We start from the raw sequence: 26,771 nt of genomic DNA, 5'->3' as shown, positions 1-26,771 counted from the left end.
TTAACCATTTCTCATGTTATCAACTCCTTTGGCAGTCTGGTCAAACCTATGGACCCCTTCTCAGGATACTGTCTTTACGTAATTGAAGGAAAGGCTGAATTTTAGTTAGAGATTAGTGAAAATATATATTTTTTCACATTCAAGCTTATGGAATCCCTGAAAAAAAGGATGCCAGGTTAAGAACTCCTATTATAGAGGGAAAAAAATTCCTGAGTCAGACACCCTCCACCCTATCCTATAGATAAAGTTACACAGGAGGCAACTATTAAAGCGTTTTAATCTCCCTGTCACAGCCAGTGGACTTGTCCATTCACTCTTAGTTAAGTTAGGGAGAGAAAATTCTATTTACCTCTTTCCTGCTTTGGGGTCCAGACAGGATTCCTTCTTTATAGTAATCACTTCCTACTAAATTTTTCTGGAGTGGGGCGGATGGAGGGGTGCAAGGGGGGAGGGCAAGAAACCAACAACCACCATCACACTACCTTCCATTCTCTTTTCTGACTCTTGTCATTCTTCTCATCCTGACTGAAGGAAGGAACAATGGGGATGGCTGCTGCCAGCGAGGTTGACACCATACCAAAGGCCCCCATATCATATTATACCTCAGTGTACTTCAGTGATTTGTCATTTTGTAGGTGTGGTTATTCTCTCTACTAAAGCAGATCACCCATTTACAACTTTGTAGATAATTTTCTCTAAATTTATCCTTGTGTGTGTGTGTGTGGGGGGCAGCTAGGTGACACAGTGGATAAGGCACCAGCCCTGGATTCAGGAGGACCTGAGTTCAAATCTCGCCTCAGACACTTGATACTTACTAGCTGTGTGACCCTGGGCAAGTCACTTAATCCTCATTGCCCCTCAAAACCAAAACAAAACAAAAAGCAATAAATTTATCCTTGTGGTCCTTGGACTATATACATACAGTCTATCACCTGGCTCATACACTAAGCCTTTCCAGTCAGATTGGAACTTTCAGAGATGCTATGTATTGGTTTTTGAGGACACAGCTGCCTCCATGCAAAACTGAGAGATCAGAATAGGACTATTATTATAAAGGATTTTCACATGTATAGGAATATTATAATGGAAAAGAATAATAGACATAATTAGGTGAACCAGGTCTGAATTCCAGATTTCCTATTTGTTTTCTGGATGATCTCAGTCAAGGCAACAGCATGGTAGAATGGAAGGAATATTGGAGTCAGATGACTTGGGTTTGAATTTTGATTCTGTTGCTGCTTGGGTGACTTATGGTAAGGCACCTCTAATACCCCACTTAGTTCAAAATCCTCTGAATTTCTTCATGTTTTTAAGGAATACAAAAATACATAGTTAGGAAAAAGAACAAACATAAGAAAAAGATATAGTGTGTAATTAAACCAATTGTTGTAACCAAAGATTGGGTAATGGTTGGAGGAAAGGACATAAACATAGATCATAACCATTTCTTTTTTTAAAAATTAATTATTTCATTTTTTTCCTATTACATGTAAAGATAGTTCTCAACTTTTGTTTATGCAAGCTTTCCAATTTCAGATTTTTCTCCCTCCCTCCCCTCCCTCCCCCCCTCCCCTAGACAGCAGGTAATCTGATATAGGTGTTTTTTATATATATATATATATATATATATATATATATATATATATATATATATATAATAACATTAAACATATTTCTGCATTAGTCAGATCATAACCATTTCTTAAAGAAGTGTAAGCACCATAGATCAGTTGCTAAAAGGAGACCAGGGGCAGCTAGGTGGTGCAGTGGATAAAGCACTGGCCTTGGATTCATGGAGTACCTGAGTTCAAATCTGGCCTCAGACACTTGACACTTACTAGCTGTGTGACTCTGGGCAAGTCACTTAACTCTCATTGCCCCGCAAAAAAAAGAAGGTGACCAAAAGACCCCAAAGAACACTTTAGGCAGCAAATTATTTGATTTCTTTGCTTAGCAGAGATAGGGCAGCTAATAGCAGCCTGAGTTTGGAACAGCAATTCGCTTATAAAATCTTTTTAGAAGGTTATAAGCAATCCTACTAATTGCTTATAATTAATAAACAATCTATTAATCAATAGATCAGTAAAACAATGAGAATCAGTAGAGGAAAAAAAAAGTTTAAAGATAGCCTGGTGAAACACCCAACTAAACAAAGCCATTGCAAGGTCATTTAAGCATGAAACTAGGAGGATAAAACAGACCAAAAAAAAAATTGGAAAAAAATCTGTTAATATTTCTTTAACAAGTTAATTTCTTCATCACTGCAATGGAGCTACCACATTTGTACTCTTTTTTGTGTGTGTGTGTGTGGGGCAATGAGGGTTAAGTGACTTGCTCAGGGTCACATGGCTAGTAAGCGTCAAGGGTCTGAAGCTGGATTTGAACTCAGGTCCTCCTGAATCCAGGGCTGGTGCTTTATCCACTGCGCCACCTAGCTGCCCCCCCCCATATTTGTACTCTTAACATCAAAATCCTGGATAAGACACAGAAGGAAGGGCAAAGGGTACTGAAGCAAACAAAAATGGGGAGAGCAACTGAATAAACCAAGAATGGAGAGAGGGTATCTGTCTTGGAGGCAAGATAATTGTGAGGATGTTGAAGGATCATTTCTTAAGGTAGCATGATATAGTGGGAAGTATACTTTGGAATCTGAGGATTTGAGTTCAAATACCATTTCTTGCACTCTCTACTTGTATGACCTTGGACAAATCATTTACCTTCCGTGGGCCTCAGTTCCCTCAACTCTGTGATGAAAAGGTTGAACTAGATATCCCTTACAGCTCCAAAATTATGATACCTTGATCGTCTGATATCTGAAAGAGAAGTGACCAAAGATATGGGGGGAAAACCACCAAACTTCAAATGTTATCTTTACTCAAAAGAAGCAACTGAAAGAATGTCAATAACTGCTGACTCATGTCACCTTTATCATTCCTACAAGATTTGTTTGAGAATAATACACATACACACATACATATTAAAGGCATCATTGACAAAAGGCAAGAGAAGGGAACAAGAAGGCCACATCTTTACAGTTATGTAACTAACTGACTAAAAGATAGAGAACATAAGATCCCATTTTGCTTGTTTCTTAAGGATAAAATAAACATTTGATTTAGTGGAGCTTAAAGACTCTCTTCTAACAACTTGCCTCCTCCGTCCCCCCTCCTTTTTTTGACTAGGCTTGTGGTTTCACTGGTTCTAAGGAACTCCCAGTGTGGTTTTTAGAATGTCACTTCCCCTCTCTAAATTTCAGTTTTCTCATCTGTAAAATGAGAGTTGGAGTGGTAACGGTCCATGACCTTATGCTTACATACATGCTATAGCACATGGGGGCACTAGGTAGTGCAGTGGAGAGAGTGCTAGGCCTGGAATTAGGAAGCTTCAAATCCGATCTCAGACACTTAACTAGCTGTGTGACCCAGGACAAATCACTTACCCTCTGTTTGCCTCAGTTTCCCTGGCTGTAAAATGGAGACAATAATAGCACCTACCTCCCAGGATTGTGGTGAGGATAAAATGAGATAATAATCATAAAGGGCCTAGTACAGTACCTGACACATAGTAGGTACTAAAAAAATGGTTTATTGACTTGACTTCATTCCAAAGTTATTTCCAGCTCAAAGATTCTATGACCTTATGTTTACATATGCCTCATCCCCCTTTCCATCTAGACTATAAATTCCAAGATACCACTCAGAACTCCATATAAGATCTCCATATAATCTGCACATAAAATTATGTGTAGAAGCAATATGATATAGTGTAAAGAACCCTGGACCTCAAGTCAAATGAGAGCTCTATTTCAATGCTGCCTCAAAAATTTACTAGCTGCGTGACATTGAAAAGTCACTTTTTTATTGAGCTTCAGTTTACTGATCTGTAAAATGGGAATAATAGTATTTGTTATATCTACCGCACAGATTTTGTGTGTGAGTATGTCTGAAGAGCAAGTTACATAATAGGGTATGTAAAACAATTTTTAAACTTTAAAACAGTATATAAACATCAGTTAAGAGAAATCATCTTTATACCTCTTCCAGGATCTAGCGCTTGGTGTTCGATAGAGGTGCAAGAATGCTTGTCAAATGAATCCAACTCCCATATACTGGTTGGGGGAGACAAGTGGAAGTCTTTGTAGTGAGATACTGGCATTAAAATGACTTTGACAAAGATCCAGGCAGCCCCTTCAGTGTGAAAGCCTGGGGGATCTGCCTCTCTTATCTGGCCACAACAGTAGCAGGGGAGTTTGGCCCAGGCACAGGCCCTTCCAGCTGTGTTGGGACTCCTGAGGAATCTGTTGCTACTGTTTGTTGTTGTTGTTGTTGTTGTTGTTGTTGTTGTTTTTTGGTGGGGCAGTAAGGGTTAAGTGACTTACCCAGGGTCATACAGCTACTGTCAAGTGTTTGAGGCTGGATTTGAATTCAGGTCCTCCTGAATGCAGGGCCAGTGCTTTATCCACTGCACCACCTAGCTGCCCCCTGTTGCTACTGTTTTTACTGCTAATGGAGAAGCTGGTTTATGGTCCTAATCTCACAATTATAGGCTGCACTGAAAATTGGTATAAATTAGATTTGGGGCATGGCCTGTATTTGGACTAGTCTGTTAAGACTTTCTGAGCATAAATTCAATTGAATTTGCTTCATCTTGGCTATAGAATATGTAAGGTTGATTGATGTAATTCAAGAAAAGAAAGTATTGTCTGAACTTCAGATTGAATTACATATTGGTGACTAGAGTTGATAGGAAATATTTGTGTAGTAAAGCTTATGACTATTAATATTTAAAACCATCTCCTTTATAATTCTAAGAACTTTTGAATATTTATTCCTTTTAAAGATTTTTAATTTTCTAAATGTGATTCTACCTCCACAATATCTCCTACATAATAATAGTATATACCATTTATATAGCACCTACTATGTGCCAGGGATTATACTAAGACCTTCATCTATTTGAACTGCACAACAAACCTAGGAGATATGTGCTATTATTATTATTATCATCTCCATTTTATAGATGAAGACTGAAGCAAACAGAGGTTCAGTGACTTGCCCAGGGTCACACAGCTATTAAGTTTCTATGAACAGATTTGAACTCAGGTCTTCCTTACTCCAGGCTCAGCTCTCTGTCCACTGCAGCACCTAGCTGTCTAGTTCCCTATCCCATCTTTCCTTTCAGTATTCCCACTGCTGCTACCCTAGTTCAAATCTTCACTACTGTTCAACTAGACTTCAGACAGATGAAATAATGTATATGAAATCCTTTGTAAATTTAAAGTATTGGACACAACAGTCATGGTTGCTTGTTGCTAATTGTTGCTATTTTCTAGCCCATATTACATTTCCAATATATTCTTTATATATTGTGACCAGATTTGGCTTCTCAAAATCTATTTCTTTAGTCATTGGCCTGTTTCAAAGCCCACCACAACCTGACGTCATCCACCTTTCTAGCTTTATCTCACACAGTTTTTCAGGCAAATTGGACTCACTGTCCCCTCTCCACTACTCAGGGTTTGCTGCTGATATGCTTTTTCTTATGCTATTTCCTGTGTCTGGAATGACCCCTCTCCACCATTTGCCTGTTGAAATCCTATCTGTCCTTTAAATCTTAGCTCAAATGCCCCCTCTTGCATTAAGTATTCCCTGATCCTCTCAGTCAGTAATGATATTTCCGCTTTCAGATCTCATGTAATACTTTGTTAACAACACTCTTATGCACTTATCATGTATTATTCTGAATTACTGTTAACCATATATGTCTCTTACTCCTGCATTAGACTGTGAACTCCACAAGAGCAGGGAATTCTGTCATATCTAGTCTTTGTGTTTTCATTAGACCAATGCACATGGTTGGCAATAATTAGTTGGCTGAAACATGGAACCAATGAAAAGCCTGAATATGTTCATTAAGGAAAGGGCACAATTTTATTTATCTTCAATCATTCATCCCATCATTCTTCATAAGAAAAACATTTATCAATATATACAAAATATACCTATGTGCCACAGTCATGCTCATCCATTCTCTTATAAATATATCATTTTAATTTTTTCAATTTAATTTAGCATTGGTTTATTGAGTGCCTAATATGTATATGCAAGATATTATTCAGGGCAGCTAGGTGGTACAGTGGATAGAGCACTGGCCCTGGATTCAGGAGGACCTGAGTTCAAATCTGGCCTCAGACATTTGACACTTACTAGCTGTGTGACCCTGGGCAAGTCACTTAACCCCAATTGCCTCACACACACAAAAAGATATTATTCTAGGTGCTGGGGATAGAAAGATGAAAAAACAACCACATAATCCCTGCCCTCAAAGAGTTTACAATCTTGTAGAAGGGCAGGTCAATCTACACAAATAACTTTAACAAGAAATTCCTAAGGTTAGAAGAGATTAAAAAGGTGGCTTGAAAGAGAAATTGCTTTTAACTGGGCGACTCAGAGAAGGTTTCAGGGTGGAAGTGGCATCTGAGCTGTACTTTCAAGGAGGTGATGGATGTTGTTAATAGGAGGAGATGCAGGGGAAATCTATTTCAGTAATGTGTGATGCAAGGACACCTAACCAGTAGGGGATAAAATGAGAATGAGGAATAGAAAGTAGTCCAGAATTTTTCTAGTTTAGTATCTGAGAAGGGCAATATGAAATAAAGCTAGGAAAATAAGGAGAAGGCTGATAGTGGAGGCTCTTGAATGGTAGGCTAAGTAGTTTTTGTTTGTCTGGTTTTTAGATATTAGTTCAGTAGGCCACTGAAAGTCTTTAATTAGAAGAGTGATAGGATCACACCTACATACCAAGAAGATTTTTTTTTTTGGTGGGGCAATGGGGGTTAAGTGACTTGCCCAGGGTCACACAGCTAGTAAGTGTCAAGTGTCTGAGGCTAGATTTGAACTCAGGTCCTCCTGAATCCAGGGCCAGTGCTTTATCCACTGTGCCACCTGGCTGCCCCCAAGAAGATTATTTTGATGTCAGTTTGAAGGATAAATTAGAGAGAGGAGAATCTAGAAGTTGGGAGACCAGTTAGAAGGCTGGATAAGAAGTGATGAAGACCTCAAATATGGTGGAAGCCATGGAAACTGAGAGGAAAGAATGGGTACAGGACTTCTTTCAGAGGCAGAATTGATAGACTCAACAGCTTATTGAACATGGGAAATTAAAGAATCAAGAATAGTTCCAAAATTCTAAACTTGTGTGACTGAGAGAATGGTGGTGCTACAAAGAGAAATGGAAATTTAAGAGGAGGGGAAGGTTTCAGAGGGGAAGTAATGAAGGAATGCTAGTAGGACATACAAACATAAAAGTCCAGTAAGCCAATGACCATGAAAACAACTACTATACTGCAGTCATTATTAGCCATTGTCAGCCAAGCTTAAGGGTATTTTGTAAATATCTAAAGAGAGTTATGAGGGCTAATGGAACACACCAGTAAAACGTTTCGTCCATATGATCTATATAATTTCCCTGGTCCTAAACCTGAAGAAATTGCTAAGGTACCTTCCAACTTGAACATTTCCATAATTATGTGACTTTATATAGCATTGATTCATGCTCATTTTAAATCAAATAGGGTAGATTTAGAGTTGCGATGGCACAAAAAAAGTTTTGTATTTAGTCTTAATTTGCCATATTTCAATATTTCCTTTTATATAGAAAGATACTCCCAGTACTATGAATATCTTATACTTTGTAAGCATTTTAGTCAAAACACTTTGACTTGAATTAGTGTGTGATTATCATTAACCCATGAGTTACATATATGGTTTCTACTATTATTACAAATATTTTATAGGTGAGAGAACTGATGCACACTGACTTAACTTGCCTAGAATCTAGTTCTTTAGACTTATACCTGAATGTTCTTTGTGTTATATCACTGCTTCAACTTTTGGTTGTAAGTACTTTTGTTGTTTGGTTGTTTCGGTCATGTCTGATTCTTTGTGACCTCATTTGAAGTTTTCGTGGCAAAGATACTGGGGTGGTTTACCATTTCTTTCTCCAGCTCATTTCCAGCTCCAGCTCACAGATGAGGAAACTGAGTCAAACAGAGTTAAGTGATTTGCCTAGGGTACTATAGCTAGTATGTTACAGATTTGAACTCAGGTCTTCCCGACTCCAGGTCCAGCACTCTATCCACTAGCTGCCCATTATTTAAATGTAAAAGCAGGACAACTGAAAGTGAAAAGGTTTGTGCTGCAGTTTGCCAACATCCTACCATCATGATATAGGATGTGTAGAGGAAAAAAAAGAGACACACAACAAAAGTTAGAATGTTATTTGTGGAAGAATTCTTTGTAAATTCATATCAAATAGTAGATTATTATTTTGGTGTGTGTTTTTAGTTTTTGTTTAGCTCTTGATGAAGAGAATAGAGAAGTAAAGAAAAGAGTAAATTAACAAGACTACTACCTACTTCCCTAAGAAGAAGGGGAAAGAAAGGAGGCTGGTGTGAGAAAAAAACTTATATGAACAGAAAACTGCTATGGAAATGTGATATGAATTATTATTATCATTGTAAAGTATTTTAAAATGAGAGATGTCATTAGTGACAGAATTTTGTTTTTAAATGACAAAAGCATGATGCCTGCCATAGTTATGAAAGAACTTTTTAAAAACTAGTTTTGATAGCCAACAAACAAAATGAACATGTGGATATTGACAGTCTTTTGGTCTTTGGCTTGAAATCTGTCTGCCAATAATACACCTTCAGTCTATGTGTAAAAATTTGAATGGAAAATTATTTTTAGTTATAGAATGAAAAGGGACCTAGCTAACAGAAAGAGCATTTGACGATTAAGGATTCTAAGGACTGAACCACCACTTTTCCTCTCTCATACTTAATTTGATGCAAATTCTAATTTGGAGTTCCCACATTTATACATAGGGGAGAAAGGACAGTCAAGATATAAAGAATAGTTTACTTCTCTGATTATATGCTCTATCTGCCCCAATAGAATGTAAGCATTTTGAGGGCAGTGGCTTTCATTTTTGTCTTTGTTTTCCTGCTTAGTATAGTACCTTACAAACAGTAGGTACTTAATACATGCTTATTTGATTGAAATGAATTGAACTAGGACAAGTAGGTATGAGGTGGTGTAAATAAAAATGATCAGAAAGACTCTGTTAAGAGTGCACCTAATAATACTAATTGCTTACTTTTATATAATGTTAAGGTTTTTGAGGTCCTTCATCTTTATCATCTTTTGATCTTCACTACAATTTCCCCAAGGTCATACAGCTATTAATCATCTGAGTCAGGATTTCACTTCAAGTGCAGTGTTCTATTCATTCTGCCATGTTGTGTGTGTTGTGCACTTGTTTGTAATTATTGTTATTTAATAATTTTAGAGTACTATTTGGGCATCTTCTATTGAAACATCTTAGACTGGTCTTCATAGCATTTGTAAGGGTACAGTGCTAAGACTCAATGACTAAGGAATGTGTGATCTGAGAATGAATGTATCATCCTGGTTATGCTCCATTATATAGTAGTAATTCTGTCAATTATTTACCAAAAAAGGGGAAAGCACTGAAGAATAAAGTCTTCTGTATGCTCACTGGCCCTAGACATTACAACAACTGGACACTGTTATGGCTTGAATGTAGTTTCAGTAGTTGAGAGATATTCTCCCACATCCTGTTTCATCACAAATATTTATTGTTTTATTCATCGGTTCTCCACCCTCCTTGTGGGCTGTTGTGGTTACTGTCATTTATCCAGAAGACCTAGGGAATGCCTCTATGCAATATGCAACATCTGAATGGGGTAGTGAGGGGGCCCCTGAAATTGAATGACATTAGAGTCCTCAACATTTTGTCCTCAGCTCTCTCTTCTCTCCACACTCTTTTGGTGACTTCATCCTTTCGCATGGGCTTACTTATTACCAAAGGACTCCCAAAATATATATCTAGCTCTAATCTTTCCTCTGAGTGTCAGTCGATCATCTCTAACTCAGTTGGACACCTCGATCTTGCTATCTGATTAGTGTCTCAAATGTAACTTCCCTGAAACCAAGCTCATCATCTCTCCCCCTTTTCTGATGATGGCCCAGCCATTATCTCATTATGTAGGCTTGAAATCTTGGAGTTATTTTTTAAACTTCCCCCTCCCTTACCACCCTCATTCAATAAGTTGCTGTCTTGTTGATTCTATCCCTGAAATAGCCTTGTAATCCATCTCCTTCTTTTCAGTTCCACTGCCATCCTGATTTTTTAGGTCTTTATCAAATAAAATGAGATATTAATTATAAAGTACTAAGCATAGTGACTAACACATAGTACTATCTTTATTTAAAATTTTTTTTTTCTAAAAATCTTTTTCTCAATTACATATAAAAATTTTTAAACATTCATTACCAAAATTTTGAGTTCCACATTCTGTCCCTCCCCTCCCCCTTCATTGAGAAGGCAAGCAATTTGACATAGGTTATACACATGCAGTTGTGCAAAACACATTTCCATATTAGTCGTTTTGTGAAAGAAAATAGAGACAACCCCCTCCCAAGAAAAATAAAGAAAGTTTTTAAAAAGTGTGCTTTGATCTGCATTCAGACTACATCAGTTCTTTTTCTGGAGGTGAATAGCATTTTTCACCATAGGTCATTTGTACTTAGATCATTGTATTGCTGAGAATAGCTAAGTCATTCACAGTTGATCATAATACAATATTTCTGTTGCTGTATAGAATTCTGGTTCTGCTCATTTTATTTTGCATCAGTTCATGTATGTCTTTCTAAGTTTTTTTCTGAAAGCATCCTGCTCATCAGTTCTTATAGCAAAAAAATATTAATTCCCCAATTGATGGACATCCCCTCAATTTGCAAATCTTTGACACCACAAAAAGAGTAACTACAAATATTTTTGTACACATGGGTACTTTTGCTTTTTAAAAAATTCATTTTTTTTGTATTGCTTGGTGAAAGGGTATACACAGTTTTATAGCCCAGTTCCAAATTGTTCTCCAGACAGTTCTTTACTATTCCAATTTCCCCTCATCCCTTCTAACATTTGTCATTTCATTTTCTGCCATATTAGTTGATCTGATAAGCGTGTGGTGGTACCTCAGGGTTGTTCTAAATTGCATTTCTGTAATCAATAGTGATTTAGAACTTTTTTCCATGTGACTATAGATGGCTTTGATTTCATCTGAAATATGCCTTTTCATGTTCTTGGACCATTTGTCAATTAGGGAATGACCTGTATTTTTACAAATTTGACTCAGTTCTTTATTTATTTGTGAAATGAGGCCTTTATCAGAGAAACTCACTGTAAAAACTTTTTCAAAGTTGTGATTAATCTACTCCATCCTATTTCTCCCCCCCATCTTTCTCTCTCTCCTTTCATCCTGTCCCTCTTCAAAAGTGTTTTGCTTCTGATCACTGCCCTCCTCTTTATCAGTATCCCTTTTCTCTTATCCCTTTCCCCTCCTGCTTCACTGTGGGGTAAGATAGCTTTCTATTCCCAACCGAGTGTGTATATTAACTCCCTTTGAGTGAATTCTGATGAGAGTAAGGTTTAAGTACTGTCCACCATACTCTCCTCTTCCCTTGCACTGTAAAAGCTCTTTTGCACTTTTTTATACCCCATTCTACCTTTTCCTTCTCCCTTCTCCCAGTACATCCCTCTTCACCCCTAAATCTAATTTTTTTATTATCCCATCATAATCAAGTCTTATCTGTACCCTCTATGTATACTCCTTCTAACTGTAATAATGATAAAGTTCTTAGGAGTTATGAATATCATTTTCCCATGTAGTAAATTCCTTATGATTTCCTTTTCCTGTTTACTTTTTTATGCTTCTCTTGAATCTTATATTTGAAAGAAAAAATTTATATTCAGCTCTGGTCTTTTCATCAGAAATGCTTGAAAGTCCTCTATGTCAATTAAATATCCATTTCCCCCTCCGAAGGATAGTACTCAGTTTTCCTGCATAGGTGATTCTTGGTTGTAATTCTGTCTTAGCTCCTTTGTCATCCAGAATATCATATTCCAAGCCCTCTGATACTTTAATATAGAAGCTGTTAAATCTTTTTTTTTGTGTGTGTGTGAGGCAGTTGGGGTTAAGTGACTTGCCCAGAGTCACACAACTAGTAAGTGTCAAGGGTCTGAGGCCGGATTTGAACTCAGGTCTTCCTGAATCCAGGGCCTGTGCTCTATCCACTGTGCCACCTAGCTGCCCCCTAAATCTTAAATTATATTTACTGTGGCTCCACAATATTTGAATTTTTCCTTCTGGCTTCTTGCAGTATTTTCTTCTTGGCCTGGGAGCTTTGGAATTTGGCTAATTTTATTCCAGGGAGTTCTCATTTTGGGATCTCTTTTAGTAGATTCTTTCAATTTATATTTTTACTCTTTGATTCTAGGATATCAGGGTATCTTTCTTTGATAATTTCTTGAAGTATCATGCCTAGACTCTTTTTTTCGATCATGGCTTTCAGGTAGTCAAATAATTCTTAAATTTTCTCTGCTCAATCTATTTTCCAGGTCAGTTGTTTTTCCAACAAGATATTTCATATTTTCTTTTATTTTTTCATTCTTTTTATTTATTTTTGTTTCTTGATGTCTCATGGAGTCATTAGATTCAAGTTGCCCAATCCTTATTTTTGAGGTGTTATTTTCTTCAGTGAGCTTTTATGCTTCCTTTTCCATTTGGCCGATTCTCCTTCTTAAGAAGTTATTCTCTTCAGTGAATTTTTGTACATAATTTTCTATTGGACAAATTCTGCTTTTTAAGGAGCTCTTCTTCAGTGGATTTTTATGCCTCTTTTACCATTTGACCTATTATGGTTTTTGAGGTATTATTTTCTTCATTATTTTTTGTGCCTCCTTTACCAAGCTGTTGACTTTTTTCATGATTTTCTTGCATCACTCTCATTTATTTTCTCAATTTTCTGTCTATATTATTTGATTGTTAAAATCCTTTTGGAGATTTTTCTAGGAATTCTTTTAAGATCTGAGACCAACTCACAATTTTCTTTGAGGCTTTGGATATAGCCATTTTGACTTTGTTATCTTCTGTGTTTGTGTTTTGATCTTCCTTGTCCCTATAGTAACTTTTTGTGATCATGTATTTTCTTTTGTTTGGTTTTTTCATTTTCCTAGCTGATTTCTTGATTTTAATTTTATAATAAAGGTGCACTCTGCTCCCAGGGTGAAGGGGGCATTGTCACAAATTCCAGGTTTTTCATGCTCCTATTTTCAGAGCAAGTATGGGAGTCTATAACTTTTCAGTTCTTTTAAGGTAGTGTGATCTAACCAGAGGTGTGGTCACTACTCTCCTGGCCTATGCTCTGGTCCACGGAAGACCAGAAGTACTCTTTTCCACCCTTGAACTGTGACCAGGGTACCCATTCCTGCTAGTGTTTTCCCTCATCCTGGGACTGTGATCCAGAAGCATGTATGGACAATGCAACAGAGTCCTACACCCAGCGTCAGCAAAGGGTCTCCTATAGTCTCCTTTTGATCCTCTTACTATCTGTGGATTATGAACTCTGGAAGCTTTAGTTGCTGATCCAGTCACCCTCAAGGCCTAATTCTGGCTTTCTGGGGGATGGCTTGTGCTGGGCTGTACTCTACTCTCAACCCAGTGAGACAGACCTTTCCTGCTAACTTCTAAGTTGTTTTGTTCGGGAAAATTATTTTATTGTATGCTTTTGTTGGTTCTGCCACTCCAGAATTTGTTTTGAAGTATTATTTTAAAGTTGTTTGTAGGGGGAATTTGGGAGAACTCAAGTGAGTCCCTGCCTTTACTCAGCCATCTTGGCTTGGTGCCACCCTTTCTCCCCCTGAGTAGGATCTTAATAAATATTTGTTCTCTTCCCTAATTCTTCATCATTTCTCAATTAGACTATTGTATTAGCATGTCAACTCATCTTCCTCTTTATCTTTCATATTGCTGTCAAAATAATATAAATGTAAAATTCTGCCCCTGTCATACCCCTGTTTAAAAACTTCACTCTTGTCCATAAGATCAAATACAAATTCCTTGGTTTGGCATTAAAGGCTTTTTACAGTATGACTCCAGCCCACTTTTTTGTTTTTTTTTTTTTTAGTAAGGCAATTGGGGTTAAGTGACTTGCCCAGGGTCACACAGTTAGTAAGTATTAAGTGTCTGAGGCCGGATTTGAACTCAGGTCCTCCTGACTCCAGGGCCGGTGCTCTATCCACTGTGCCACCTAGCTTCCCCCAGCCTACTTTTTAAAGCCTTATTCACATTATTCCCTTCTGTGCATTCTATTTTAATAATATTGCAATATCAGCCGAACCCTGTCCTCACCCTGTGCTCTCCTGCTCCCTAACTCAGGCAGTCCCCTTGCCCCAAATCTTCTGCGGCTGAAATGTTTCTTTTCCTGCACAACCCAACTCAAATTTCACATTCTCCATAAAGCCTTCATTGATCTTCCCACCTGAAAGTGTTTTCTCATTCCTTAAATTCTCTTAGGAGCAGTTTGTCTGATTCTTTTTTGTTTCTATTTCTCATTCAACCTCATCTTTGACCTTTTTTGTGTACATTCCATAATTTCCATACTAGAGTGTATACTCTTTGAGGACAGACTATCTTTAAAAAAAAGAGTCTTTGTATCCCTAGAACTTAATCCACTGCCTTGCACATCTTAGGTATTAATAAACAAGTGTTGAATTCAACTCGACAATGTTCTCTTAAGGTTCTTATTATCTTGAAGACTTCTGTGGCAGGTGTCCCTATTTGGCAGAAGGAAAGTGAATCTCCTTCTCTTTGGAAAAATTAAAGGAATTATTGCCCAGAAATGTGATTCTACTGCATTTTAGAAACACTATACTCACAACAAGAAAACAAGGTAGAAGAAAAAATTACTAGCCAAAAAAGCGTGGATACTTTAAAATCTGTTTAGAAATCTTAGGGAAGCAGTTTTCTTGAAATAAATGAATAAAAAGCATTTATTAAATGTGTATTATGTAAAAAGGTACTAAGGGCTGGGGATACAAAAGGAAACCAAGACATCCCTTGTCCTCTAGAAGTTCACATTCTAATGGGGGAGACGACACATAAAAACTTTCAACTTCAAATCAGACAGAGAGGCCTTATGGTCTTTAGGATGCAGGGGCAAATGGGGCAGTTAGTGTTCTATGGTTATTATTTTTTTGTACACGTTTTGGTGAACACTATGTTTTGTTTGTTTGTTTGTTTTGTGGGGCAGTGAGGGTTAAGTGACTTGCCCAGGGTCACACAGCTAATAAGTGTCAAGTGTCTGAGACCGGATTTGAACTCAGGTCCTCCTGAATCCAAGGCCACTGCTTTATCCACTGTGCCCCTGAGCACTATGTATTAATGTAGGATTTTGCACTACCATAGATAACCTATTTCTATTATAAAGAGTATGTCTTCATGAAAATTTCCCCTTTTAAATGAAAAGTATGGGAAGTACAACTAGGTCCTGAAGTGGCCAAATTATTCAAATTTACAGTGCGTATTTCCACTGGGCTGGAACCAATCACCCTATTTTATTTACTTATAACTTCAAATAGTGTGAATTTGAATATGTATGATCACACAGGGAATTATTTGCATTAATTGGGATCTACTTGCATCCAGATACTTTAACACTTTAAACATGTAGTCTCAAGTTCAAAATTTAAATAAAAAAAAAAAGCTTGAAGAAACTTGTTCTACTACTTTTTTGCAATACAAAATAAATTATGGAAGAATATAAGCAATAATTATATTATAAAGGCAATTATAATTTTAAAAGGTACCCACCCAGTGAATTGTGTTTTAGAGTGCTCTGTAACAAATAAACATAATTTATGTTATCATGAAATCTTATATACATGCATTCTATCTAAGGAGAGAAATATAAAAGTCATCAGGAAGCCCCCATATTTCCTAGGTTGTTATTTTGAACCTGCCCAAGTTTGCCTAGCTGTTCTTTTGCTTCAGTACTTTTGGGCCTGTCTAAAATGCATCACCCACTTCTACTGCTTCCTCCCCCACATGTTCATGCTCTCATCCTTCAAACCAATAGATTCAGTTTCGCTGTTTTGGTTAACACTTAAGTTCATTTTCAGAGTCAGTTTTTTTTTTTAATGGAACCATTGTGGGAGGGAAAATCATAATGCAGAAATCCTTGTCAGCAGGTTGGAGATTCTGCCTGAATAACCAGAGTGAAGGATGAGGAGAATTTGTGACTGGCTAGGAGGCTGCCACCTGCAGAAAACAGATCTCCAGGTAGGAACCCCAAATCTTTCTCTTTAATTATTTCACCATATTTGTTTTTGCAAAGAAGTCAGATCATCTTCACTTTTAATAGACAATGCAAAAATCCTCTTAGCATATAACATTCATGTTGTTTATTTAGATTCCTAGATTTCTTTCTAATGACATAAGGCTAATAGTTTTTTTTTTTTTAAAGGCAGGAAGCTTTACTGAGTTTTGAAATGAATTCACAAAGTGGGTCTGCAGGTTTAAAAATATAACTTCTAAGAGACATGATTTTGGTTGTTGAAGACCATCTGCTTGAAAAAGAAAATCAGAGAGCAAGACATTACTCAAAATTGTCATTTCAGAAAGGAACTGTTAGAAAACAGCTAACTGACTATAGGATATTGTATGTAATTGGCAGCATGTTTGCTAAACCTGAATTATATTTTGTCTCTCTTAAATGCTTCTAGAATATCCCAAGATTACCAACTAATTCTGACAGAAAAGGAAAGGGAAAGTCCACAAGTCACATCCCTTGGAAATGGGCTCAGCTTGTGACTTACTAAATTTACCAGAGCAAAAATCATTCTGCCAGTAGCTTCCCCACAATGTTCTCACATGGGGTGAGATTTATGAAAACTAAAATAAGTGCTGGTTGGGAACAAACCCCCAAAGCTGAAAAAGTTTTACAAAGAATTTTATTAAGTCATTTGGCAGAGGAGAGGAGAGCCAAGAAAAAAAAGCATCTTCCTTCTCAAATCTCTGTGAGGTTTACGTTACAGTATATAGAGTTCAGACAAGGGCATAGAGATGAGCAGCTGGTTGACCAGCACTAAGGCAGTGAGTTTTCAAAAAGGGGCAGTTCCCAGGAAAGGTTGCTTAAGATGAATATCAACAGGTAAGTATAAATATTCAATAAAGTCTGGGCAAAGTCAAAACACGAGCTACTGGGGAACCCAAAACACAGACAAAACACAAGATCTGGGTGAGAAGACCTAAAACCCAAATGTTTTGGGTAGATTCATGACCTGGGTGGAACCAAAACATTCCTTGCAGCCATCTCCTACTTCCCTGGAGAGTCACTGAGGTCAGTGTAACATTCTGGGTTTAAACAATATCTGGTCACATAGAGCTTGATTCAAACAATAATTAATAATTCAAATAATAATTAATAAGGTTTTCCAAATAAAGTTTTTCCATGTAAGAAACCAGAACAGGCATGGAATATGCAAGTCAAGATGCCAGGAATCTGAAATTCTCATGGAGCATTATCATGCAATGATTTTTGCTCCATGTGATAGGAAGTGTAAGAATAAGATGCTCCCTGGAATCCATCTCCATCTAAAACTACAAAGATTTTACTTCCATAGCAACATGAAGGACCCAGTTCTGTTGGAGGTGTGTATATACTAATGCATTCAGAGCTCAGGGTTGGAAGTGACTTGGAAAAAAAACAACCCTCTAAATCTTGCCCACGCATTTATGTGTGTATATATAATAAGGCCTTTGTGTGGGGAGACCAGAATTTAAGTGCATGTACGCTTCTCTCTCCTCTTTAAATGATCTAGCTTTTACCGCCCACCTCCCCTCCCCTTTCCAGATATGAAGCGAAAATCTGCAATTATAAAATGTTACTAGGATGAAAAATGCTTCTTTTCTTTTCTTTTCTTTTCTAATGCCAAACAGTTTGTTACCAAAGGGGGAAAAAGCAACCCCCACAAAAAATAACAGCACCACTGGGGTTTATGGGGCCATCAGGCTGCTTGTTCCACAGATTATTTTACTGAGTTCTGCTTTAGAGCTAAGAGAATTTCAGCGTATTCCCTTGCTCATGGAAAGAAACACATTCTGTTTATCATCTGTTGTCTCTTACATTAATTCAGGAACCATGGAGGGATGGCTGGGTTAGGCCGGCCTGAAGCACAGGGCAGCCATAATAATTCTTATGCCATCTTCTCCCTTTGGCACTTGGACAACTGTCCCAGAGTCTCTTCCAGCTTTGACATTTGTTTCTCTCTTCCTCCCATTCTCCCCAAAGCCAGATTTATCTTCACGGTTTGCACAGGCCTTTCCTTCCCCCTTTTCTTTTACTCCCTTACTCTAATGAGGTTGTTCACCCATCTGGTATCTCAGCCTGACAAAACAGAAACTGAAGTAACTATCCTGTGTATGAATAGGTGTTTGAACACTCTGAAATATGGCTTATACTTCTTTTAATAGTATTGTCTATGTGTAATACTGCTTCATTCAAAGAGACAATAAGGCAGCTCAGATGGCTCACTGCATAAAGTGCTGACCTGAATTAGAAACTTGTCTTAGATGCTTACTGACTGTGTGACCCTGGGTAAGTCATTTGACCATTCTAAGTTTCAGTTTTCCATGTGTAAAATGGGGATATTAATAATAGTACCTATCTGACTAGCTTGTTCTGAGGATCAAATGCAATAATCTAGGTAAAGCATTTTGCAAACCTTAAAGTGCTATCTAAATTCAGTTTAAGGTAATAGCAATCATGAAGTGTGTGTGTGTGTGTGGGGAGGGGGCATGGTAGGCTTGGGTTGGAATCTCCAGATAGTGAATAATATGCATGGTATATTCATATGCATATTCATAATAATATGCATATTATGGATAGCTAGGTGTTACAGTAGGTAAAGCACTGGCCCTGGATTCAGGAGGAACTGAGTTCAAATCTGGCCTTAAACACTAGCTCTGTGACCCTGGGCAAGTCACTTAACCCTTATTGCCCTGCCAAAAAAAAAATGCATGGTAAAATAGATAGCAAGGGTGAAGATTCCTGTTCTGCTTTTCTCCTTCCTATCTTGTCTAGCATTGCCTCCTCTGTTGCTCTGATTTTACCCATTATCCATATATATATATGTATATTTTGGTGACAGGACTTAACCATTCCATAGGTTCTCCATGCTCTATAGAAAGACTATGAGTATGGATCTGGCAACAGGCTATGTCTATTATATGAGCACCAAGCTAAGATTGGAGAGGCTCCTAGCTAGAAGGTTGGCCATGAAATGTTACATATTTTTGGCTAGTGATAGGAATATATTCAAGGGCAAAATAATGCATCCTTGAAGTAGGGACTTTGTGGTTTAGTGAAGAGGGAAGTCAGAAGACTTTAGTTTAAGTACAGGTTCTGCTATTTGGTACCTGTGTGATCTTGGGGAAGTCACAATTTCTCTAGATCTCAGTGCCTCTTTTATAAAATTAGGGGGTTGGATTTGATGATCTCAAGTGTCCCTTCCAGCTTTAAATCTATGATGCTGTGATGCTGGGTCTTCCAGTTCTATGTGACTGTGATCCTATTCGTGAGATAAATTTGTGTCTTCACAGCATGCTGTACCCCTTTAACCCACCTCCTGAATTTCTAATTCTACTCAAAGCTGGAAGTTTGATTCCATAGGTGATCCCTTCTATTATGTTCAAAAGTGGTCTCTGGTTCTGAGAATACTCACTTGTGAACTATAGGTGAACATGTTAGTAACTAAAGGCCATTAACAGGGTAGCACTCTTCTAGAAGGAATTAATTCTTAACATCATTAGTAAAATTCAATTCAAAACTCAAGAGAATCATTAAATACCTACTATGTGCAAAATGCTGTATTGGCCCCTGGGATACAAAAATATTTTTAAAAAACCCTTTTTACCCTCTACAAACTTATATTTTACTCAAAAGGTTATGACACATTTAACATTTTTATCAATGATGTGGATAAAAACATGGATAATATGTTCATCAAATTTGCTAATTACATAAGACTGGGAGTGATAGCCAATTGACCCAGTGACTGAATCAGAATCTCAAAAGATCTTGATGAGTTTTAGCATAATTGGGCTGTTAAATGAAATTCAATAGGAGTATATGCAAAGTCTTCTACTTGTGTGTAAATAAAAATAAAACTTTATCAGCACAAGAGAGGACACATGTTTTGACAAAGGTTATTCTGCCAAAGATATGAGAGTTTTAGTGGATTATGAGTTCCATATGAGTAGGCCATGTGATGTAGCAGCCCAAAAAGGAAATAGCATCTTGGGTTTCATTAAGAAGTACAAGTACACAGCTTCCAGGAACAGTGAAGTGATAGTGCCTTTGTATGGTCCTCATTAGGACTGCATTTGTTTCTGGGCACAATAGTTGAAGAAGGACATTGATAAACAGGAGAGTGTTCAGAAGATGGCATCCATGATCATGATGGCCTTGAATGTATGACATGGGGATGAGCTAAAGGAATTAGGGTTGTTTAGCACAGAAAATACTAAGGGATGTATGAAGGCAAACACTATCTGCATCCAGAGAAAGAACTGATAAATACAAGTATGTATAGAATGATTTTATACGCACACACACACACACACACACACACACACATGCACACACGCACATATTTATGTCTAATTCTAGTCATTTCTAGAGTGGGGGGAAGGGAAAAAAAGGAAAAAAAGAAAAAAAGAAATTTACATGATAACTTTATTATATATTTAAATGGAATATCAAGTTGTACATAATTTGCAGTTTCATTTGCAATCTTTTTTAAAAATTATACTATGTTGAAAATGCTTGTTTTGTACCACAAATTAAAAATAAAATAGAGAAAAATTATAAAAAAGGAAAAAAAATAATATACTAAAGCGGGGTGGTAGATAATGGCTATCATGGGAAGAGTGGCTATCATGGGAAGGATGGATTAGACTTATTCTGTTTAGCTTTCAAGGATAGAACAAGGAGCAATGGATGTTTCAAGTAACGTTGAAAAAAAAAAAAAGAAAATTCAGGACTGATATCAGGAAAAACAAAAAATAACTTCCTAAGAATTTTCAGAGATGTCTGAAAGTGGAATGGAATGCCTCAAAAGGTGTTGGGTGTCCTTTCCTAGAAGATCTTTAGGCAGAGGGAAGACAATCACTTGTTTGGTATATTATACTAGGGACTCATTTTATATATGTCTTGGATTAGATGGCTCCTGAGGTGACTTCCAATTTTGAAATTCCATGATTCGGATTCATTATACACAATTAAGTAAAAAATAAGAGAGAGATAGACAGGCAGAGAGTGAGAGAGAGAGATGGGGGTGGAGGATATAAAGAAAGAGAAATAAAGATGGATACCTTATGAAAATTTAAAGAGGAAGAAAACACTTTAAGTTGGTGTGATCTGGAAATCTTCCAAGGGATGTCAGTACTTGTGTTTAGCCTTGAAGAAAGAAAAGGATTATTGGTGGCTATTAGGATGAAGGATGTTTCATGCTTGAGGGATGGACTTTGGAAATGTATAGAGGTAGGAAATAACTTAGCAAGTTTTGGTCAACAGCTGGAAATTTTGAATAGTATATAAAATGCATGAAAACAGGATAATATGAAATAAAGTAGAAAAAGTAGTTTGTAGCTTTGTTTTGGAGAGTTTAAATGTTAGCCTAAGTACTTTATATTTTATCCTTGATGGATTGGGAAGCTACTGAATATTTTTATGTGGAGAAATGAATAGTTAATTCTGTCTTAGAAAGATGATTTTGGCAGGCTTTGTGAATGTTGCATAGGAGAAGGAAAAGACTAGAGATGGATGCCATATTAGGAGGCTATTTTATAGTCCAGTAGAAAGGTCATGAGGACCTAAGGTAGAGTAATAGCAGTTTTTGAGGACAAGGGACAGATATTGTGGGGGGAGTTGACAAATGACTAGATGTGAGAGAGGGAAAAGTCAAAGTTGATTTGGAGGCTTTGAATCTAGTTGACTGGGAAGATGATGATGCCATGAACACAAACAACAAAGTTTGGAGCAAGAAAAGGTTAGGTGGGAAGTTGATGAGTTCAATTTTGAGTATGTTGAATTTGAGGTACTTATGGGACATCCAAATAGAGGTGTCCAGGAGGCAGTTGGAAATACAGGGTTGAAGTTCACTAGAAAGAAAGAAGGATACATAAAGAAATCACTGTAGGCTGAGGCTATGTATATACACACAATTGGTTTGACTATTTTGATTGAATTGACCTTAATTGACCTGAACTGCATAGTCAAAATAATCAGGCAAATTAGTCAAGCAACTAGAGAAAAATATGAGCCTATTTTAAGTTCCAGATTTTTTCATGCATCATTAGTGAATGAATCCTTTCTCTCATGTGAAGACATCTGCAGAATTTTGATTTTGACATTTTTCTACTACCCCAATGAAAATCATTGTCCTCTTTTGGGGGGTGTAATCAGTTCAAGTTATGTGTACAGAATGATGGAAGCCAAAACTATCAGGTGCTACTCTTCAAAAAAGTCTTTTGAAAATAAAAATGTGTCTCTTCAGTAATTCTACCTGACAAAAACAGGTTGAGCATGGAGTTCTTAGGTGATCCACATCACTGTTGTGGATCCTGGTTACTGTATGAGCTAAGTAAATAACGAATAGAGTGCTAAAATCTTTGGTTTAAAATTAGTGTACAAAGTATCCCATAATATCTGACACCCTCTGCTGAATTGTTTCTTTTCATAAAATCACCGCTCTCACATTACTAAATAAAGAGCAGGAGCATTCAAACTGGACACTGGGTAATATGTGGAAATCCTAGCAGTAGCCCCTTGATAAGAATGGCTTTTTATTGAGATATCTAGTTTTGAATGATTATTACATTTCACTTGATTGTCATGACAGCAAGAATAAGAGGCTAAAAGGAAGGAAAGTCAACAGTTTAGTTCAGTTTAATTCAGTGAGCATTTATTAGGCACCTATTATCTATAAAAGAGGCAATACGGCATAATTAATACAGAATAGGCCTCTGAGCCAGTAAGACCTGGGTATAAGTCCTATCTCTGACATATATGTGCCAAGTGACACTCAGCAAATCAATTAACCTCTTATTGCCCTTAGGGAAATTCTCTAAGACTGTAAGAGGGTGTTTTTCATAGAAATTTCCTCCACCAATGAAGTTGTAGGTGTAGTGTTCCCCAATTTGCTCTCTTCTCTTTCTCATACATGCATGCGCGCACGCACACACACACACACACACACACTGTGAAAGGCACTTTATTCTGTCATGGAGACACAAAGACAAAAAGAAAAATTGTGACAATCATCAGAAAGCTGACATTCCATTAGGATAGGAAAAGACAAGGAAAGAAGATCATGAAACAACCCCAAAGAATGAGGAACACCAGGGAAAGAAGAGCTCAAGCTAGGCTAGAATAAAAATGTCCACCACCTTTTGAAAAAAGAAAAAAAAAAGTTGTATCTTTAATGGACTAAATTTGATTCAGCAAATTCATTTATTAAACTCCTAGTAAGTGCCAGATACTGTGGTAAGCATTGGGGATAAAAATACAAAAATGAACCACTTCTTGCCATCAACAAATTTACATTCTAATGGGAGGAGGGCCCCAGGAGAGGACAATTTGTACATAGAAAGTTAAAGACAAAATATATACAAGTTATAGACATTTTTTTCATGATGAATACTCAGACATTTGGAATTTTATTCTTCTTTTTTTTTTTTTTTTGCAGGGCAATGAGGGTTAAGTGATTTGCCCAAGGTCACACAGCTAGTAAGTGTCAAGTGTCTGAGGCTGGATTTGAACTCAGGTCCTCCTGAATCCAGGGCCAGTGCTTTATCTACTGTGCCTCCTAGCTGTCCCCCATTTTGTTATTCTTAATTATTAATTGTTTTAGATTTCCCTTGGTAACATGATTTATTCAGGGGTTTCTTACTGCCTTTAGGATAAAACATGAACTCCCTAGCCTAGTATTCAAGGCCCTCCATAATAATCTGGTTTCAGTTTTCTTTTTCAGCCTTATTTTATACTCCTCATTTCACAGAGTTCATTTCCTTACCAAACTAGACTAGTATCTGTTCACCAAACTTGACAGTCATTTATATAGGTTTACCTGTACATGTTTTTCTGCCTCCATGCATTTGTATAGGTCATTCATTCTTCATGAGTGGACTATACTCTCTCCTCTTTACCTTTCAGCATCCTTTTCTTCGGGGCTCAGCCAAGGGGCCAACTCCTCAGGTAAAAAGTGTTCTTTATTTTTCCTAGAACATTTCCCTGAAGCATTTCCTAGACCATGAATTACCTCTTCTCACCACCACTCCTATCTTACTTTAAAAGTTCTTTATGTAACTTCCACGTTCCCTAGTAGAATCTAAACTTATTGGCAGTGGTTATGTCATTTTTCTTTACTGTATCCTCAGCATGTAGCACAGTGTCTTGCAGATAGTAAGCACTTAATAAATGGCTGTTCAATTAAACTTAAAAAATGTTTTTCATTAGACAAATAATTGAGTGTTTCAGGCAAAATATCATACTAAGTGCTATGGGAGATACAAAGATGAGTAAATCATGGTTTCTGCCCTCAATGATGTTATAATCTAATGAAGGATAATAACAGTTTGGCTAAAGAATAGAGTTTGTCTTTGGCAGTAGTATGAGATAAGGTAGACGGAGTAGGATGGAGCCAAATTATGGGGAGTCTTGAAAGCCAGGTTAATGATTTTGGATGTTACTGGGCAGACAATATGGAGCCGTTTTACTATTTGGTGTATGAACAAAACTATGACTTAAGTGTTTAAATTCAATGATGACATATTAGATGTACTGGAGAGAAGAGTACTTTGATGCAAGTGTGCTATTGTCGATATTATTTCACTTGTCTAAGTGTGCCAAACATTGTCATTTCTGTCTTCTGATCACTTCTTTTTTTAGATAGCTACCTCTTAGTTCAGGGCCCCATAGCTTTTTGCCCAGACTCCTGCAACAGTCATTTAATTGGTCTCCCAGACTCAAATCTATCTCCAATGCAATCTATCCTACACATACCTGCCAAAGTGATTTTTAAAAAAATTGCAGATGTGATCATGCAATTCTCCTACTTAGTGAGCTCCATGGACTTCCTCTTGCTTATAGGATAAAATATAAACTATTCTGAATTTTAAAGCCCTTCATACTTGCCCTATTCTTCCTCCTAGTCTTTTTTTTTTTTTTTGCTGGGCAATGACGGTTAAGTGACTTGCCTAGGGTCACAGAGCTAGTGTCAAGTGTCTGAGGTCGGTTTTGAACTCAGGTCCTCCTGAATCCATGGCCAGTGTTTTATTCACTGTGCCACCTAGCTGCCCCCACCCCCAGTCTTTTTATATATCATTCCCTCTCCCTATACTTTTTTTGGGGGGCAGGGCAATGAGGGTTAAGTGACTTGTCCAGGGTCACACAGCTATTAAGTGTCAAGTGTCTGAGGTCAGATTTGAACTCAGGTCTTCCTGAATCCAGGACCAGTGCTTTATCTACTCTGTCACCTAGCTGCCCCCCTACACTTTCTAATCTAGACAAATGGCCTTCTCTCTGTTCCTCACAAACATCACTCCATCTTGCATCTCTTTGCATTGACTGTCCCCTGTACCTGGAATGCACTCCTTCCTTACCTCCGCCTCAGAGAATTCCTCCCTTAAGATATAGCTCAAGTACCACCATCTACATAAAGCCTGTCCTGTTCCCCCTAACACCTAATGCCCTCACTCCTAAACTAGTTTCTATTTTCTGTTTATTTTGTTCATATTTAGTCTGTTTGTACTTAGCTATATACTTGTTTTCCTATCTGTATGGAAACTCCTCAAGAGTAGTGATTGTTTCATTCTTGACATCTGTATCCATAATGCCTAGCATAATGCCTGGTATATAGTAGGTGTTTAATAATTACTTACTGAATTGAATTCAAATGAATAGGATTTGCATTAGTTTGGTAGCAGTGGGTGGGAAAATAGTAATGTAATGAAAAGAACATGCGGTTGGAGGTGGAGGTGAAGATGAGGGAAAAGTCCTGAGTTCTAGCCATGACTGTCACTTACTATCTATATATGTGAATTTGGGCAAGCCAATTCCCTACTGTGGGCCTCAGATGCCTTGTAAGAGAGTCCCACGGATTTATTTTCATTATTCCTTCTAAATCCTGTGTTCCCCAAATTTAAGAAGGGGTTGTGAAGGAGGGATCAGTAGGACTTTGCAACTGATTGGATTTAGGGTTCAGAAGAATGAGTTAAAGGTGATGCCTTGGTGAGAATCCTGGGTCACTGGAACAGTGCTGGTACCATTGTTGGAGGGAAGTCAGAAAGAAGAGCTGAGATTGTGCAGAAGACAGATTCAGTTTTTTGTTTTTGTTTTTGTTGTTGTTGTTGTTTTGTTTTGCAAGGGGTTCTTTTATATTGGAACTAGGGAACTCCCCATGAGAAAATTCTCTTCCAATGTAGAGCTACATTTTCATTGCCACTTATAGGTAGTCTTAGAAATCTGCCTAGATATTCAGGTAAGGTTTCCAGCAGACAGAAATGTAGTTCTGGAGGTTATTAAAGAGGTCAGGTTGGATGTATAGATTTGAGATTCAACTGTATAGAAGGAATAGTTGAGGCCACAGGGTGGATAAAGTCTCTGAGAAAAATGTGTATATAGAGAAAAGCTCAGGGATGAGGACAGAACTGTAAGGAACTCATATTTTTCATTATATATTTGATCCTTTCTGTGCTTTCTAGGTTGCACATATTTAATCAATAATAATCATATTAGTGGCATTATTATGACTACTCTTAAATTTTTTTAAGTTATTGAACT

General features: G+C 37.3%; 1 protein-coding gene across 9 annotated transcripts in view; it reads left to right on the top strand.

Annotated features, from left to right (window-relative positions):
- HIVEP2 (HIVEP zinc finger 2) overlaps positions 1–26,771 on the top strand; it is a 284,997-nt gene that overhangs the window by 57,919 nt on the left and 200,307 nt on the right. For 4 of the 9 annotated variants that reach the window (XM_043999693.1, XM_043999692.1, XM_043999698.1 and 1 more), the window contains exon 2: positions 16,114–16,207. The exons of 2 other annotated variants lie outside the window; for them this stretch is intronic. The gene's annotated coding sequence lies outside the window, so the exon portion shown is untranslated. The remainder of the gene's footprint in view (positions 1–16,113; positions 16,208–26,771) is intronic. 3 more of the 9 variants (XM_043999695.1, XM_043999697.1, XM_043999700.1) reach the window with 1 other exon arrangement.

Source organism: Dromiciops gliroides, chromosome 4, assembly GCF_019393635.1.
Source record: "Dromiciops gliroides isolate mDroGli1 chromosome 4, mDroGli1.pri, whole genome shotgun sequence".
NCBI lineage: Eukaryota > Metazoa > Chordata > Mammalia > Microbiotheria > Microbiotheriidae > Dromiciops > Dromiciops gliroides.
The sequence above is the reverse complement of the archived record's forward strand: the minus strand, read 5'-3'. Positions and strand labels throughout refer to the sequence as shown.